Consider the following 16,744-nt stretch of genomic DNA (forward strand, 5'->3'; position numbering starts at 1 on the left):
GTTTAACCAAACTGACATGAGATGATATATGAAATTTGCTATAAAGTACTCCTGAGGTAGGTATGGGGGAGGGGTGGGAGTGAATATGAATGAAATAAGATTTGATATTTATTAGTAACTGTCCACCATGGATCAATGGGCATACAGAGGTTCATTTCTCTCCTATTACTATTGAATATGTTTGAGTTCTTTCATAATAAAAGGTTAAAGCAAAGTTTTACTACATTATATAATATTGTTAGGAAATTAAGAATTTGAGTGTTACAAAACAAAGATTGGGAATTAATGTTGATGCTTATGGAACAAATTCTCACAGCAAGAATAAAAAAAAAAAAAACAAAAAAAAACCCAAACCTGGTAGTAAGTAGATAGCATAATAATCTTTCTAGAGATTGATAGAGAAATAGCACCAATTTTCTCATCACTTTCAATTTGTGGTAATTATGAATAATTCCAAAGTCTCCCCAGGGTGTTTCCAGGGTGATCTGACATCCCAACGGAACCCGGTCTCTGATGCAGCTTGTTACCACGGGCAACAGCTCTGATTCAGCATGGGTCTGTGCTGTCTACCGAGGCACCATGTTGGACAAGGCATGTATGGGAATAAAGACTGGTGGAATGAGGTGAGGGTTAGGATTCTGAAAGAGAATTATACTAATGAGCTCAACAACTAGACAGAATCACAGAGCTTTCATAGGTAGCCACCAAAGCATACCGTACACAAATTTTAGAGTCCACAGGCCTGTGTTTGAAGTCCTTGTCTGTCTCTTACTTTGTGTCACAAGGGATAACTTTGCCTCTAAAGTTTTGTTTTTTGTTTGTTTGTTCCCACTTGTAAAATGGGAATGATAATACATATCAAAAAGAGGTGTTGTAAGGGTTGAGTAATATTTGTGCCTGTAACACTCCTGGTACACTCGAGATGATATAGGAGATGATGATGATTTCAGCTAACGTGAATTACATGCTACTATACCTGGAATAGACTAAGTTCTGATGAGCTAAATTCTGATCCATGCTATCACGGATGCAAACGACCCAAAAAGGGAGTGTGTGCAAATTCTAAATACCTCTTCGCAGATAGCTGTGGGTACATGCTTGAGGTTCAACCACGGAGCTTCAGAGCTGGCCATGGTAATAGTGCCCAGAGGGGCAGCATTTAGATGGGTTGGTCAAGTACAAAGGGGAAAAATTCTAATGTGAGTAGTGGACATCTTTTTTGATCTATTGATTTCTAATGTTGACAGATAGAGCCAGCTTAAAAAGGAGCTGAACAGAGAAAATATATTGGACTGCCATGGAGCTGTAAGGACATCATTATATTTTTTGTTTTTGTTTTTGTTTTCTTAATGAACAAAGGCCTTCTTGTTTAGACAACAGGCATGGAGATGGCAAAGTTAATGTGAACGATTTTTGCTTATGCTGATGAGGGTTTAAGTGATTATTATATCCCCAACACTGAACACTGACCCTTAGAATATCCCTTTATTCACAAACAAATAATTATTGAGTCTGTACTAAGTTCAAGGTGCTCAGGTGCTCAGGATACAGCAGGAAATGAAATACATAAAAGTCCCCCATAGAGCTCACATTTTAGAAGGTGAAGGCAAAAAAATTAATGTTTTTAAATGAATGTGTACTTCAAGAAGCCCCTGCAAACAGGTCCTAATTAAGCATCTATCCTGTGGCAGGCACTGGGAACACTGAAAATTCTTTTAAGACTTAAATATTACACAGCTAACACTTTTATCTGTAGCTCTCTTCTTTCCTGCCGGAATGTAAACTCCAGGGAGGAGAGATCTTTGTTTTGTTAACTGGTGATGACTTTCACTGTGCTTTAGTGACTTATTTCTTTAAAAAGTACTATGAGGGGCACCTGGGTGGCTCAGTGGGTTAGAGCCTCTGCCTTCCGCTCAGGTCATGATCCCAAGGTCCTGGGATCAAGCCCCGCATTGGGCTTTCTGCCTGCTTCCCTTCCTCTCTCTGCCTGCCTCTCTGCCTACTTGTGATATCTGTCTGTCAAATAAATAAATAAAATCTTAAAAAAAAAATATATATATATATATATAAAATAAAAAGTACTACGAGCCATCTTCTCTATTAGTATCTCTGTCTTTGGCAGTTCCACAGATGGCTCAACGGCACACCGATAGGTTCAGGGTAGCTGGTATTGTCAAGAACTAAGAGTTCCTACCCATGCCTGCCTTTCACACAGTGGAAAATCCTAGCCATCTTTCTTTTTCTTTCTATTCATGATTTTATCCACCTACCCACAACTTTTCATTAGTGGGTGATGTTCTGAAGGTCACTATTTGTCCAGTAAAATTCTGGTTCATCACCCCAGAAAATGCACTACTCATATACATGTACACATGCGTTTGACTTCAAGGGTTTCATTGAACCTAAAAACCTCTGCGCCATGGAACCAGGGTTAAGAAGTCCTGATTTAAAGCTATGGCATGGGGTGCCTTGGTGACTCAGTTCAGGATTCCGGGATCCTAGGATGGAGTCCCCTGCTCAGCAGGGAGCCTGCTGCTTCCTCTCCCTCTCTCCTTCCCCCTGCTCATTCTTTCTCTTGCTCCCTCTCTCTCATATAAATAAAATCTTTAAAAAAATAAAATTAAAATTAAAAGTATGGCATAATATACATAAAGACATGTGAAGAGAATAGTTTTACCCACACATGCGCACACACACATCTGCGTGCGCACGCGCGCGCACACACACCCCCACACACCAGAAATCTACACCGTGTCATTTACTTTTGTCTCATTTGATCAAACTTCTAGTTCTTCAGTAATATAAAATTACTCACAGAAGAAAGTAAAATCACTCAATTTATATTTCAGTCTGGATGTCTAAGTAGTTTGGAAGCCATACTATTAAGATTAAAAATTTAAAAAAAAAAAAAACATTTTAAAAACAGTTAAAATTTATATTCACAGCTGCTATGATTGATGTAAGATTTATTTGTAGTTGTCCATGTCTGAAAGTGATATTGTATAAAGAGTTGTTTCTGTTGTACCAAATCCATTTAGCTTGAAGCTGTTTCCTTCAAAACTCCTTTGTCAGATACCTGTAAATGCTTCTGGTGTGCTTCTAGAATGATCCTCCATCTGATGTTCCTGATAATAATGACAATAACAACAACTTAGTTACAACACAATAGGGCACTCCTGTTTGTTCAATCAAGGTGCCCCAGTGTTTCCATAGCAACTCTCTCCTCTGTTCCCATGTTCAACCTTTCCCATCCAGCAATGATACAGTGAAATTCTTTGATTTACTAATGCCAACCTCCTTGTCCATATTTACTTTATTTGCTTTTTTCCTTTTTGCCTTCTCTCATTCCTTGTCTTCCATTTCCCAACCTCGTTCTCACATCTCTTTTCCTACTTTGATATGTATCTGTCTCTCTTCTCAGACTCTGAAATGCTATTTCTTTTGTGTCTATTTTCAAAATAGTGATCATTTTTCTGAACCATATATATATATATATATATATATATATGATTCTATATATATATAGAAGTCCACTCATCTTAACCAGAAGTCCAATCAACTTAAAACCAGTTTAACTGGTGAAGTAAGTGACATCTCATTCATGAAGCCAGACTGTCATGTTGCCAGGACAACTGCAAATATGATCAAGCTCAAATCTTTCCTCAAGGAATACTACTCATGTTGTCATGACAACCTATAAAACTTGGTTTAAGTGTCATTTCTATATAGAAGATCTGCATATACTTTGGTTAAAATCAGGAGCATTTGATAAAATTCTGTAAATTTTCACACTTCAAATTCACCTCAAGCTTCCAAATAAATAATTAAATTGTGAACAGTTTAAAACATGAGAATTCTACTATTCTAGTGAAAAACATTGCATTGTTGATACAGACGCTATGACAATGGAAGCTAAGACTTACAAGTGATATTTTAAAAGCTACTGGTAAGTTGTGGATCTTTTTTTGGGGTGGTGATTAATCTTTGAAATTGGGATATGCAGTGATGAAATCCATGGGTCCTCACTATCTATGGAGACAGTAGTGGAATAAGTTTTGAATTAGTGGTATTTATGTCTTAAATAAATCCAATGATCCTTCAAATAGTAATACATAATGAACATTAAATGTTAAACAAAGGCAAGCTTTGATAAGAGTGAAATTTTATTACTGCTCCGCTAATCATCTCTGTCTCTTCTGAAAGATTTCATTGATTCACTGATTCGGAAGGCTTTAAATGCCTGCTTTTGTGATTTAAAAAAAAAAAAAAAAAACTAAAAAAAAACCCACCTTCTCTTTTCATTTCATTCAGTGCTGTACTACTAATATCGACACTGGATACTGATTTACTGACAGAGTAAAAACTGCTTTGAAAATCTGTCTTCTCATAAACAATCTATTCTTATTCTTTGTCATCTCTAGAATGTATCACATGTCACATCTCTTTACAAATAATTCTACTGTGGCTTTTGATTATTTCTTTCTTTCCTGTCTTACAAATCTCAAATTGATCCCACTTCTGATCCCTTGGCCTCATTTCTTTGGCACTTCTGTGGAAGAACTGTGATTCCGATAATATCCAGTGGACTCTCTAATGCCAGGCTCCACCTTGTCCTCTCAGGATCCCAATTACATGAATTTATAGCAAAGCTTCTGACAGAGTTCATGCATGGGTTTTAGAGTGTCTAAAAACACACCTGAAATGTGTGCAAAATTCTGAGTGTATATTCACATATGTATTTTTAAAATATTTTATTTATTTATTTATTTAGATAGTACAGGTGGGGGCTGGGGGAGAGGTACAGAGAGAAGGAGACCGAGAATTCCAAGCAGATTCCACCTTCAGTGCACAGCCCTTTCCCATGACCCTGAGATCAAGACCTGAGCTCAAACCAAGAATCAGATGCTTAACCAACTGAGCCACCCAGGCGCCCCTGCTGTTTTTGAGAAGAAAAATCCTCCATAAATGGCATCACATTAGCAAAGGCGGTAGGACCACTACTTTAGGGCATGATGTGGTGTTGAAAACAGTTAGATGTGGGAAAATCTAACTGTAAGTCAAAAGAGCTGGTTTTCAAATCCCAAGTTTTTCCCTATTAGTATATAGCCATTATATATCATAGTATAAATTTCAGAATATACCAATGACTGATAATTCTGAAAAACAGTGATGTCTATTAAAGCAAATTAAAAACTAAATGCAAATAAAATCATTAGTAGTAATTAATTTAGAGACTATTACTAATGTAAATTAACTTCCACATACTATTCCTCTGAGAATTGAAAAGGAAGATTTTTTTTAAAAACAACATTGTCTCCAAGAGACATGAATAGAAAAAATAAATGAAATAAATTCTAGAAAAATAAACTGAAGTGTTTAATATAGTTTGTATTACAGATACTTGAATAAGTTATTGTCCCTAGATTATAAATTCCTTAAAATGAAAAACTTTAACAAACCTCTTTATAATTACAATGTGTGATTAGCATTGACTGAATTTGGCAGGTTCCCAATAAACCAATGGACACATTTCCTAAGGAATCCTCCAAATCAAATTAGGTGTTCTCTCTGTACGTAGGAAGAACTTCTCTAGTACACATGAAGAATGATTTCACTTTAGATAAAGATAGAAAGTGAATCTTAGGTAGAGAAAACTAAAGCAACTGAAAACCCTCTGGCAAATCCCTGTAACAGCCATAAACAGGACCAAACCAAAAGAAATAACATCCCTTAAACTTAGTGGGGTCTCAGTAGATAAACTGAACATGAAAAACCAATAGATTGTCTAAAAGGAAAAAAAATCTTCCCAAGAAAATGATAAATCAGGAAGAAAATCAAGTTAAGAAAATAGGACTTATATAAAACAAATATTCCTTGAACATTTTATTTGCTAGAGTATTAAGCTAATGTTCAGTGCATTAAATTTAGCACTGGACTTAGAACTCCACCCAAGGGAGTTTGTTTGGAAGGAGAAAACTGTGTCTCAGGTTACCTGGATTCCAGTTAACCAACTCACAAACACATAGGAGAGCCAGGAAGCAGCACATGAAGCAGGAGCTCAGGGAGGAACACCAGAACCTCCTCGGAGGTGCTGGAACCCAGGTTTGCAAGAAAGTTTCTTAGAGAAAAAAACACTTTTGGGGGGGTGCCCTTGGGGACTGCCACATGTCCTTGAAGTGGCTCACCTCTGTTGCATGCATAATTTGCAGGAACTAAACAGGTAGCTGTGAGAAGAGGAAATGAGAACCATGAAACTCACTGTGATACCATCAGTCTCGCCAACCAACTGTCCGTCCATTCACATTTCTGGCTGGAGTTACATGGCAGGGGATTATATATGCTATGACTTGTTCGTAAAAATAAAGCAAGAAGAGTGAGGACCCCACCAAGCCCATGCCTAAGCCTACACTCTACAGAGACCCTGACCCGACAGAAAACTGTTCTGAGTGTCAGCAAAACCTTGCAGGAAGGTGCGTGGCTTTGTAGGAAGTGCTGGAAGTCTGTACGCTTCAGGTGATTTCTCGCTTGCAAGAACAGCTGAGAAGCTAGAACACATGGTGCAGGAGAAGAAAGCCAGGTGGAAGGAGAGCCCAGGGACAGAAGCAGTTCACCATTCCCTATCCTGTTCAAGCCCAAAGAAAGGTAGATTCTAGAGAAGGGGATGCACAGGTGATCTAAAAGAAACTATAATAATGTGCCGAAATTTAAAAGAAAAAAGAACAAAAGAAAAGGGTGATGTTACAGAATAACAAACTCCACACCAAAATTTAAAAAAAACAATTACTGGACCAGGTCCTTCACAGGGACACAGTCTCATCTAACCACAGGCTGCCCCACTGTCCCACTACCTGCACCTGGAATGACTTCAAACCCTGCATAAACCACTAACATTCACCTTCATGATGCAAAACACTTTTTTTTTTCATTTTTTTTCATAAAAGGAAACATAGCTTCCCGAATTGCTGACCCAGACCAAGCAGACACAATAACTCTTGGGGAAATGTATCAACAGACTATTGTGGGGTAGTTAACTCAAAGTAAACTACTAAATACTGTCCCTTCAATTTTTACTTCTGAATTTTCCCCCGACCATTGGTTTTTCCTCCCTACTATTCCCACCCAAGGAGAAAGGACTTCTATGCTTATGTGCTCTTAGATCTCTGGGTCTGATTTTTTTCTTCTCCATCAAATTTCTGGGACTCAAATGTATCACTTTTTAAATATCAATCCCAACTCCTGCCAGTTCAGCAAACTCCAACTTTGAGGTCATCACACAGTAAATTTTAAAACTCTCTGGATGTGTGTACCACATGATACTGGATGTTGACTTTGAAATCAACAGGTGCTCTGTCAGAGACTCTGGAGCAAGTAGTCTGTTTCTTTGTGACCTGGGGTGGTCAGACCAGCCCCACTAGCTGCACTCCACTCACAGTATGTTTCTTCATTTATCAAGAGTGTGTTTCCATGGAAGTTATGAGGGCAGAATTGGCTGAAAAAATTATGGGTAACTATAGGGTTTTTTGCAAACTCCCCACCCCCTCAAAAAAGTTGTATAGCTTTAAAAAAAAAAAATGGTCTGATGGTTCCAACTCTGCCATGTATTCTTCTAAACATTTATAATGTCCATTATTTATAAATGTGTGCTTGGGGAGTTCAGAACTAACTTTCTACCAAAAATGGAAAAAAATACAATTATCACCCAAAAAAGCACAGGTGAATGACAAAAATTATTCGGAGTTTGGTGGTGGGAGTTGAAGGAGAGTTCCCTATCACCCTCTACTCCATTACAATAAACATTTGCTCTTTTTATCTAAAATCTATTGGATGCCTTCTAAGTACATAGCATTATGTTAGGTGCTGGCGATTTCAACAACTGCTGGAACGTGTCACAAAAACCAGTGTGAGGAAGGGTTGGGGACAGAGAGCTGCAGAGAGCACTGGGAGCTCCATTTACTTAGTAGAGTGAAGCAAGGATATTGACTTTGTGGCAGTCAGCACATACGGGGTGGTTGACTCAGGGGCTGAGTCAGACTAATTAGCTCTCAGCCTGGAAAGCCCTGACAAGGAGTGAGGACTGAGAAAGCCACGGTAATGGTGCCAGAGTGTTCCAGCTCAGGCATGACAATTCAAGCTAGCTTGGGCTGAGAAAGATAAATACTCGGTCAAGTGGACTGTGGTTGGAAAGTAAAAAAAAGAAAAGAAAACTGAGCACATCAGGCCAAGGAACAAGAGCAGAAGGCAGTGGGTCAGGATCTATGGCAAGAGTAAATAGAGGAAGTAAGTTTCTGTAGCAAGGCTTGAGGTTAAGTAACCTTCAGCATAGGATTTTTTTTTTTAAGATTTTATTTATTTATTTGACAGACAGAGATCATAAGCAGGCAGAGAGGCAGGCAGAGAGAGGAGGAAGCAGGCTCCCTGTTGAGTAGAGAGCCGGATGCGGGGCTCGATCCCAGGACCCTGAGATCAGAACCTGAGCCAAAGGCAGAGGCTTAACCCACTGAGCCACCCAGGTGCCCCGTCAGCATAGGATTTTTAATGGGAAATAACCATACATAATGGAAGCCCATCTTGTCTTACAGGAACCACTTTGTAAATGTGAAAGGGAGCTTTAGACAAAATTTTAACAGACGTTAAGTCACTGCCCTTGCTGTCGTGAAACTAGCTCCAGAGACAAGATATGCACAGAAAAAATCAAATAAAAAATGCTGTTGTGCTTATTTTGCAAATAACACCTCATGGTAAGCCTTAGGAAGGATGCAAGGATGAAAGTAACGTGGTCACTGTCCTTAAAGTTTGTATAGTCTAAAGAAAAGATAAATATGAAGACAAAGTTCATCGCTTTATGAGAGAAAGGCCAGATAAGTAGAAGTATGAAGCCAGGTCTAAAATGACAAAACCTTGAACTGCTAGGGACATACAGTGGCACTTAGATTTCAATGGCAAACAGTATTTTAAACACAGAGTTAATCATCTCAAGCAAATGTTTCCTTCAGGGAAAGAAAAGTCCTGCCAATAACAGAGACCTGAAAAGATTGCCCATTTAGTTAAGCAGTAATGGAAGCCTGTGTTGTTGACAATCACTTCAGCCACACCTGCATTAGGAAAAATGACACTTGGGCGCCAAATTGTGTGAGTGCTTGTGTGTGTGTGCGTGTGTGTGTGTGTTTGAACATTCTTAAAAATTGATAATCTTCCTTAAATACTTCTATTCCTGTGCTTATCAGAAGAAATTTTATCTCAAATTTTAAGAAGTATATGTCATTTATTGTATATCTGTTTACATCTACTTTCATTTTTTTCTAGAATTAAAAAGATTTTACCTTGGAATTTCACAAATTAGACTTCTTTGTTACTTTTCTCCTTTCAACAGGAAACCATCTTTGTGTTCTTAAACAAATTGACAAATACAAAAGTCCAATGAAACTCAAAAGGACCAGTTGAAAATAACAGATTGTATCCAAATAAACCATAAATACTAAACAGAAATTTTGCTTTTCCATTTGTTTTAGATTATGCCAGTCAACACATACTAAATAAAGACTAGAAACTTGGTAAATGTGATTTTATTTAAAAAAAAGAAGATCCATTTAAGTAGTTGAAAAACTGATTCCCAAGTATGTCCTAAAGGAATTGGTTTTATCATAGAATCTCTAGAGACTGTGAATCTAGTTGCTCAAGAAAATCGATACTCTCTCATAAGTCAGAAATTATGGGTGTGGCAATGGAGCATTACAAACATTGGAAAGAAAGCAAAATTATTTTAGAAGATATAATTATATGACTGGGAATTCAAGCAAATCAACTGAAAAACTTTTGTGGATGGAAAAAAGAAAGGGAGTTAGGTCCTCTATGTCTCCATAATGAGTTCAAGAATTACCAAGTGAGCCTTATCACTTTAAGTAGGTGTCCAATACCACGTCCGTGGGTCTTCCAATAGTCAGTTCATCACACCTTTTTCATGGTAGGTTGACCATTTTACACTTTTAAAGTTATAGTTATTCTCAACTACACAACTGACCTGGGGGTTAGGGACACTTAACCCCCATACATTTGAAAATCGTTCTACAATTTTTGTTTCCCCAAAATCTTAACTATTAATAGCCTACTGCTGACCAGGAGCAATAACACAGTTGCTTAACATATATTTTGTACGTCATATATATATATATATATATATATATATATATATATATATATAACATAAAAATACAATAAAGTAAACCAGAGCAAAGAAAATATCATTAAGTGTATCATGAAGAAGAGAAAATGCATTTACAGTACATGTAAAAAAATCCACATGTAAATTGACGTGCACATTTCAAACTCATGTTGTTCAAAGGTCAACTGCATATTACAGTACATTCATGATGGACTGTTAATTAAAAACAGGAAGCATGGGGCACAGACACAGTGACAGGTGGGGGCCTCCAGCAGCTGATGGGGAAACAAGGGCTGGGGCCTTGGGTGGCCTGGGCACCCTGGTGCCGTCCCAGGGCTAGGTGGAGACTAGGGGGGCTGCAGGTTCTGGGGGTTGGGGACCGGAGGCAACATAATACCTCTGTGGCAGTGGAAAGCAAAAATGGAGACCAGGCATCCTTGCCTCAGTTTTAGTGGAAATGCTGTCAGTCTCTTCCCATTAAATAAGATGCTGATTTATTAATAGGGTTTATTAATATGGTGAATGATACTGAAACTCAACTTTCATTTCTGGAAAAAGTTCTACTTGGTCATGGAACAGGAATGCAAGAGATTAGAAGCCAAGCAGCTGGGCAAGAATGGGGTTCCCCACCCCATTTAAAGTGAGCACCCGTTGTCCTGGAGCAGCTGGTGCCCGCCATGTTGGGGGAGTCCTCCCAAACCTGGAAGGAACTTGGCCCAGCCTTGGGGGAGATGTGTTGCAGGGGAAACTGCTACTGTGTTTTATAATGACAAACAATGATTTTGTCTTAAAGACCTAAAACTGTGTCACTTATCACCCACGAGAACCTCTGATCATCCGAAGTCATTGGAGAAATATGAAAACAAAGCTTAGTGACTGACTCATTCCAGGAGGGTATACTTTTTGACTTTTTATACTCTTATTTTCAGAATTTCTGCATATTATGTTGCATTCCACAGCATAATCCTCAATCCTGAATCAAAGACCCAGCAATTTGAACTTACTGTATTTTAGGTTGATTCATATAACAGCCAAACATGCTCTGGGATACAGCTAATAATGTTTAACCTGAAAAATACAGCCCCATTATGAGTAAATTGTGTTAATGCTGGTGACTAACTGGTAACCTTCTTTATTCTCATCCCATTTCCATGGAATATATCTTTCAAATCCCCCCATCTGTTGGGCAAACACTTGGAATGTAATATGGATTCTTAATGCTCTGAGAGGCTGTGTTCTGGCATGAACAGCTTAAAGAAAAAAATTTGGCTCAAGCAACCGATTGGATCATTTTAGCTAATATTCTGTTTGAACAACAGTTTCTATTTGATTAGGATTTTTCCTCCCTTTGTAATTCCCCAAGCTTGCCTCTGTTATGTTTCATAGGAAATGAATCTGTGAGCACAGAACCTATATTGATATGTAAATTTATCATTTTTTTTTACTAGTGCTCGATATTCTTTTCATCTAAATTTCAGAAACTGACTTTAAAAACTCAGTTTCCCTTTATTTGTATTCTCAATAAAATTTCACCCAGTCTTGGGTGATTTAATATTAATATCCCTAGTTTCTAAAAGTCTTATGTAAATAAAGATTGAAATGTTAATTTGAAAAAAAAAAAAAACCAAGAAGCATGGATGTTTAAATACAACCTCTTTTTAGATGATTGTAGAAAATTTGATATTTTTGTAAATATACTTAAGATGAGTCATTCATTTGCTCAGCAAATATAGAAAGAATGACCACTATATTTCAGGTATTAGGCTAAATGTTAGGTCTAAAATAAACAAAACAGAGAAGATTTCTACTCTCCAGGATTTTATAGTTTAGTTGGTGAGATAATAAATATAGAAATAAATATATAATTTTAATCTCTTACAATCGCCAGGAAGAAAAGGAATAAGATACAATAAGAATGTAGTGTAAGTTGTAAGGTAAAAACATCCTTAAAAAAAGTGAATATTGAAGATTAGATGAGATGAGATTGATGAAAATTGAGAAAAAGAAATGAAAAAAAGGTAGGGAAAACCAAAACCCAAACACAACACCACCACCACCATTATGGTGAGAGCATGGTACTCAGAGGAAAATTGCACTTAAGGGAGTTAGGCAACGATGGGACGCCTGGGTGGCTCAGTTGGTTGGACGACTGCCTTCGGCTCAGGTCATGATCCTGGAGTCCCGGGATTGAATCCCGTATCGGACTCCCAGCTCCATGGGGAGTCTGCTTCTCTCTCTGACCTTCTCCTCGTTCATGCTCTCTCTCACTGTCTCTCTCTCAAGTAAATAAATAAAATCTTTAAAAAAAAAAAAAAGAGAGAGTTAGGCAACGAGAGACCCTTGTTGCCCCTCAAAAATACAAAATTTGAGTTTTATTTTAAATACAGTTGGAACCATGAAGCAGTGGAATCAATTTATTTATATTTTCAATGAGTGTTATGACTTCTGTGTAGAAATGGCTATTGGGTGGCAAGGATGAAGCTCCTGTTGCATTCCAGGGAAGAATTCACTTTCATAATACTATAAGCAAATATACTGAGTGACTTAGACTATGGTGGATGGCAGTGGAGATGGACAGAAGTAAATATATTTGAGGGGTGCCCGGGTGGCTTGACTGGTTAAGCATCTGTCTTTGGTTAGGATATGTCTATGGTTTAGGGTCATGGGACTGAGACACCTGCTGAGCAGGGAGCCTACTTCAACCTTTCCCTGCTTGTGCGCTCTCTCTCTCATCCTCTCTCTCAAATAAATAAAATCTTTTAAAAAAAGAAATAGATACATTTGAAAAAGTTTTGACAGTGGACTGAACAGGATTTGATAATGGATTCTTGGATATGAACATAGAAAAATGAAAAGGTAAGGTTTGTCTGTAAGTCCAACACCTAGAACAGAACCTAGCACAAAACAGGAAATTTAAATAAATAAATGTTGAATGAATGAATAAATGCCTGTATAAATCAGTGCAGGTGGCACTTACTAAAATGACTGAGTTTTTGAAATTTCTTCACAGTGGTTAAGACTACTGTGACTCATATATAGAACTGAAAACCAAAAGAACAACAAAATGTCTTCCTTAAAGCTATTTGTTTATCATGCAAAATGCAAATAATGAAACAATATTCAAAATTCTAAAGAAAGTTTTGAGATTTATATCACAATGAAATGGGTCAATAAATGGTTGGGAACCCAAACTCTGTATAAAATGTTTTAATTTTCTACTGCTGATGTTCTTGGAGATGCCTTGGTTCCTATTCCTTTTGTGATCTGTCCTCTCCCTCAGTTAAGTTTCCCTATTTTTTAACTTATAAGCTAGTTTGAGTTAACTCCCTGAACCACAAAAATATATAACCAATGCATCTTATTTTTAGTAGTAGCAAAGAAAAGGAAAATTGAGAGACTGCATTCTTTAAATACTAGTGTTTGGTTGAGGACGAGACCATATAAGAACTGACTGATGGATTATTTAGTCCGGAGAAGGAATACAGTGACTATCCTCAAACATTTGAAAGGCCAGGTACCCAGGGTAGTGAGGTCAGAGTACACCATTAGGGCCTCAGATCCTGGAAACACTTGGCTTCGGATTACAGAATTTAGAGCTAACACACGCAAATCAAAACTTGTCAACCGTTGGACCAGTACTGGTGGGCCATCCAAACAAGCTGTTAATCTGAAAGGACTACACCAAACATGGACGATAAATAAGATAGAATTGATCGTATATATTAGAGCTCAAATGAGGACAAAGGTTAAAGATAAGACAGAAATGGAAGCCGGGCTTGAAATAGGTTCATTATTTAGAGTCAGTTATCACTTTGCTCAAATTTTATTTTTGTGGTTTCAGAAAGAGGTGATGAGGGAAATCCCCAAAATGCTAAAGGAATACTTGAGCTTCAACTGAATAAACCTAATATGTCTTATAAGTTTACAACATATATATCAGAAGTAATACATAAGTTTATAAGTACCAGGAATTTTACAAATATCACCTCATTTAACCTTCACCAACATTTTACTTTCAGATGCATTATTGTGACTATTATCCTGATTTTATTCATGAGACTTAGCTACTATACCTCCTCTCTACAAGAAAGCATAACGATTATGTAAGACATCTGTGAGTAGAACCAGGTCCTACCCACATCAGTATAGTAGTGAATACCTGTAAATCTCTGTAGAACATTCTAAAAATGGAAGAAGCTCCCTCAGGATGAAGTGAGGTTCTCATCACTTAGTGGGTTCCAGAAGAGCTGGGAGACAGAGTAGTTATGCACTACAACAGATGAGGAAATCGTTAAGGTCCCTTTCCCACTTGAAGATTCTAATTCTACATACTTAGTAAAAGGAGTGAATGAAGTGTTTAAGTATTTTAAGCAAGGGAATAAGGTTAAGATAACCTGAATCCAAATCTTGCATAGCCTCTTCACTACCAGCTGTTTGATTTTGATCAAGTTGCGTAACCTTCTTAAGCACCAGTGCCCTATCTTTACTAATGGAGAGAACAGTATTGACCTCACAGAGTTGTACAAAAAATTATGAGACAACATTGATAACTTGCTAAGCAGACTGTCTGAAGCACAGCCAGCATCATTAAATGGTAGCTGGTATTAATACAATTCAGTGAATGGCCTATTGCTTAAATTTTGTCCTCAAACAGAACTATTTCACCTTTTTTATGATTAAAGAGAAGTAAACTCTAGCTTCCAAGCCTCTGTCTCATCATTAGAGTCAAACTCTAACAGATCTGGGGTACTAAAGAGAAAAAAAATAAAAATAATGAAAAAAGACAGGAAGCCTTGTATGAACTTTCCCATTACTCATCTTGATCAGATTCCCTGAGTTACCCAAGTGGTAATTGTTGCTGATAAGGTAATCAGATGAAAGAAACCAATAGGAAACAATGTGGAAGCACCACACTGAGAACTAAAATTCTTCCAGCCAGAAATTAATTACAGAATTGGCAGTGTACTGACAGCAAGATGGTTTCAATTGTTTAATAAAAATCTTATTCTAGCAAGAAATCATTTTACTGTTCTGTATCAATTTTGACCATTTCCTTTTTTTCCCCTTTTTTCTCTCCAGTATATCCATGATCATAGAATCATTCTCTGCCCAGAAGTTAAAAAAAAAAAAAAATGTAGTTTGGGGGAGGGGAGATAGAGAGATTTGATGATATTTTTAAATCTCCTACTCTTACACTTAAAGCTATGGTATCAATGTAGGCTCAACATTAGAATCATTTGAGGAAATCTAGAAGACATTCATGCATAAGTTCCATTCCCAGAAATTCTGCTTCTATTCAGCGTAAGTTAAGGCTGTGTATCAGGAATTTTTTAAACATCTCCAGGTGATTCTATCACTCAGCTGAATTTTAGAACCATGGACTTACACCAACCCTAAAAACATTAGAGCTTCCTTATAATGCTGCATAGTTGCAGCACCTGGGTGGCTCAGTCATTAAGCATCTGGCTTTGGCTCCAGTCATGATCCCAGGCTCCTGGGATCGAGCATCGCACTGGGCTCCCTGCTCCTCAGGAAGCCTGCTTCTCCCTCTCCCACTCACCCCTGCTTGTGTTCCCTCTCTCACTGTGTCTCTCTCTGTCAAATAAATAAATTTATTTTTATTTATGCTACATAGTCACCTAAAGATGTACTGTACAAAGCTGGCCTTTTCTTTGGGGCTCTGGTATAGAACAGACTGCACAAATGACTTGGGAAGTCATTCTTTTGAGCAATATGGGTCACCTTGATGCACCGGAGGGGTCATGCCTTTTTATCCAAAGATACTGCAATTCCTGTTAACCTGATAACCATGGAGGAGAGCTGTCTGAGCCCTGCTTGCCTTTAAGAATAAAAGGTATCTTCCAATATGCTTCAACTATGTGTGTGGCTAGACAACCCACCAGAAAAAAAAAAACAAAACAAAAAAAACCCCACCATCTTTCTCTTTCCAAGAGGTCTCATGAGCTGATCTAGACAGGTATAGAAGTTTTCCACATATTCTGATGCAAGTAGCCAAAGAAAGACTGAAAGGCATTTAAGGAGACATCACCGAAAAAGAAAAAGAAAAAGAAAAAGATTAAAATGAAGGGACTTATATGGAAGCAGAAGAAGAAATAAGACACATACACAGGTACTCACATTCCTATAAGCATATACATATTCAATCTTGGGTTCATAGCACTGGATTGATCTCCACACTTGGTTCATAAAACATCACTCTCAGGCATGGACTTCTCATTTAATTTTATTATTTTACTTGTTTTTAATCAATAAAGTGAACACTCATAAGCACCATTACCTAAACCAAGATCAAGACTACTACCAATTACTTAAATTTATTTACGTGCTATTCCTTTATCTCTTCTTGTCACTCCTCTTACACAGATATAGCTGCCATTCTGAATTCTGTGCTTTTATTTTACTTACAGATTTATTACTTAGGTTTACCTAGTATTGTTTAATTTTGTTTGTCTTGGGAACTTTTGAAAAAACGGAATCTTCTGGTACTTGCTTTAGGACTCAACCTAATGTTCCTAAGATGGATGCTAAATTTTCTGTGCATTAATTCATTTTCATTTTTATATA

The 16,744-nt window shown here is 37.4% G+C and overlaps 2 long non-coding RNA genes across 3 annotated transcripts; one reads left to right on the forward strand and one right to left on the reverse strand.

The window, feature by feature from the left end:
* Positions 1 to 509: 509 nt before the first annotated feature.
* On the forward strand, positions 510 to 6,472 carry LOC116597528. Its single transcript, XR_004288659.1, has 3 exons — positions 510 to 623; positions 1,248 to 1,305; positions 6,210 to 6,472. It is a non-coding gene; the product is annotated as an uncharacterized LOC116597528 (long non-coding RNA).
* On the reverse strand, positions 2,565 to 16,202 carry LOC116597527. Of its 2 annotated transcripts, XR_004288657.1 has the most exons (5): positions 16,094 to 16,202; positions 14,319 to 14,429; positions 9,321 to 9,387; positions 3,924 to 4,029; positions 2,565 to 3,125 (listed from the first exon to the last, which is right to left on the reverse strand). It is a non-coding gene; the product is annotated as an uncharacterized LOC116597527 (long non-coding RNA). The 2 variants fall into 2 exon arrangements; XR_004288658.1 differs by lacking the exon at positions 9,321 to 9,387.
* Positions 16,203 to 16,744: the final 542 nt, after the last annotated feature.

The sequence above is a fragment of the Mustela erminea genome, chromosome 8 (assembly GCF_009829155.1).
Source record: "Mustela erminea isolate mMusErm1 chromosome 8, mMusErm1.Pri, whole genome shotgun sequence".
Classification (NCBI taxonomy): Eukaryota; Metazoa; Chordata; class Mammalia; order Carnivora; family Mustelidae; genus Mustela; species Mustela erminea.